Below are 3,200 nucleotides of genomic sequence, written 5' to 3'. Positions count from 1 at the left end.
AAAAATAAAAAATACTGTATTTTTCATTATGTATATATTCTGATTTTACATTTTATAATGTTTATGTTTTATATTGTCAAGTATGTAATATTTGTGTTTATTTTTTAAATTTTATATGTTAAGTTCTTGCATGAACATTGCAAGGCCGGGCGGGATGTTGGCGCGCATGCGCGTCAGCGCCCCAACCGGCAGAAGATTTTGTAACCTCCACAATGACAGACGGCTCTCATGTAGCTCCGTCTAATTAAAAATAAAACTTTGAAATCACATTAAGCGATAATTAAAATAAATAAAAATAAATCATCTCCTTTTTAAATGAGTGGTCCGTCTTATAAATTTTTCTCCTCATAACCTGTTATAAGTCATAAAAATTTCTTTTATTCTCCATACATCTACTAGATCATCACCTCCTACATCAGAAAGCATCCACAACGTTTTTGAAAGTAGTCTGCGCAGACTATCTGTTACTTATTATACCATATATACATTATTTGTAATTATGCCAGTTGTGCTGATAAACCCAAATTCTACTTTAACACGTTCACGCTGGGGTGACCTACCGATGGGTCACGCTAGATTGTCTCATCGGGCGGCGCACCGGAGTAAAAACTGGTAACAAATAAAATTCATTTTTTTGTTTTTTTTCCGGGAATAATACAAATCCATAACTACCAATTGTTTTTAACGGATGCAATTTTTATATTGAATTGCTTCTTCGCTGTGGTAAATTTCCTTACAGTGAATTGTCATTGTTGAGAATATTGAAATAGTTATTCTACCAGTATTTTCTCTTTTCCGTCCCGCTTTCAGGTGCAACACCCGGCGTGAACGTGTTATAGGAACTCGTACTCATATGTGGTAGTTTTCTTAGCATCAGCCCTCAAAGGGCGCTAACTAATTCATCTGAGTGGGAATATACGATAAATCGCCGAAGCGTAATTAAATGTATTTTAAAAGAACTCATACGTGTTGGTTATTTTAGCATCAGCCCCGCTAGGGGCTCCAACTAATTCTTTAAAAGAAAATAAGAGAAATTTATTCTATATATTTAAGAATTGAATTTGTAGTGGTTGACAAGTAAATAATACAAACCAATTATATTCATAAATTAAACAAATTTTTGGACATATATTTGCTACCACTTTTTTATTTAAGCTAGATTTTTAATTAAATGACTTTTTCGTATACTGATTTACATTTATAGTGGTCTAATCAGACTACTTCAGATTAGAAAGCGTGTGGAGACTTTTAGTTATAAGAGGCGTTGACTAGAAACAGTATGACATACTAATCATTTTGATAATCGGTGACACTTATTGTGACACACTTGAGGTGGACAAAGTAATCCCACACCATTACGTCTATAGTCAAAGATACACAAAATAAACCCTCAGAGGTATGAAAAGTAACCCCACGCAAGTATATCATCTTATTAACACAGCCAGGGCTGAAGTAAAATGTTTTGGTCCCGTTAAAATTCATTCTTTTGCCATTTCTCTTTCGCATATGGAAATTTAAAATAAAAGGTTTCCTAACATGCTAAACATTCAAATATAATTTTAATGATTCTTATTTCGATTATATTAATTTTTAGCTGACCTCTTTTCAAATATTTTTTTAAGTGGGAATGATTTGAAAACAGTTACCAGACAGAACAGCAAGAATTGATTGATTTATTTGCAAAATTTTAAAATTCTAATTCATTAAAATTACATAAATAATGCAAATTTATTTTTGGACTTCATATGTTTGAGAAGGAGGTTGTCCCTGACCCCCATTCACAATTACTCGATTGATAGAATGCAAAAGATGGTGCTTAATTTTATTCTTTCCACCCATAACACTTTGTCTTGATTTTCTGCGACTAGAAATAAGGAATAATTAATATAATAAATTTTTAAAAAAATCTACATATTTAGGAGCATTGAAACATAAGCACTGTAATAAAAAGTAAGAAATCGAATGAAATCCCCACATCAAAATAAACAAGTCGAATTAGTAACGGTATTAAATCGGGAAGAGACCGGAATGGTAACGGGACCAAAATATCGGGAACCGACCAGGGTTGCCAACTATTACGAAAAATATTTTATAAGGTAGGAGCAGCTCTGTCCTCACTATGATATGCTTACGTATGTAGGTTATGTAGGTTATTTGAAATGTATATGTACGCGAAAGTTGGATTTCGTTAGAAACGAGGTAAAAGGGTTAATTTTTTTCCCATTTATGCTTCTGATGTATTACTATTAGAATCATAGTTATTATTAACCATTGGAAAAATGGGTATTGGTTTTGGTTTGATGGCGTGCGCACCTTATTTGGGCGTCATCATACTTTTCAGATGTGTTCAAAAGTAATAGAAAACAGCGCGCATGCGTCGTCATTGCATGCGTTGCTATGGCGACAGCTGCTGTTTGAGAATTATTTTTTTAAAAATTATAATAGTATTCTTTAGCCAGCATTGGTTTGAAAATGAACGTATCATAAGTTTTATTTCTTTTTATTCACACCAACAGTCATTTTTTATGTATTTACATAATAATAATTTAAAGTATTTGTATATTTTTTCATTATTAACTTATAATTACAGTCTTGATGTTGATTTTAATATAAATATGAATACTGACGAAAGAAAAGTATCTTGTGACGTCTTGAAACACGAAGGTAGGATTTGAAAACCAATATGTTAAGTTCCTGATGAAAATCTAAAGACTGATACTGAATTTCAGCAAGTTTATAAAAAGATGGAGCTGCTCATTGCTAATGACTCGCTTAAATTAAAAACAGATCTGTATTAAATTTTTTAACCGTTACTTCATTTATTATCATTATTAGTTCATTTTTTTGTTGTTGTACCTGTTGAAAATGGCGAGTGACGGTAAATTTGTAATTATTTAAATTGTTTGTTTTTTTTAATAATCAAATAGCAAAGTTAATACCAGCAATAATCACCAACTTGCCGAGATTTCAAAAAGTCGCCAAGAGGTGGACTATTCTAGGATTTTACCCCATCAGTCTCTTAAACATCCAAGTAACGAGAAGACATAATATATTGCATATCCAATTTTCTTTCACTAACAAATGAACAATAAAACCGCATTATAATGATATAAGATGGTTTCATTTTGATACACATAGTTTCCTTCGAATGTAACTCAGTCCAGAAGCGTTTGCCGGTGTATATATATATATCGGTGACA

This window comes from Parasteatoda tepidariorum, chromosome 9 (genome assembly GCF_043381705.1).
Source record: "Parasteatoda tepidariorum isolate YZ-2023 chromosome 9, CAS_Ptep_4.0, whole genome shotgun sequence".
NCBI lineage: Eukaryota > Metazoa > Arthropoda > Arachnida > Araneae > Theridiidae > Parasteatoda > Parasteatoda tepidariorum.
This window is presented reverse-complemented; position numbering follows the sequence as displayed.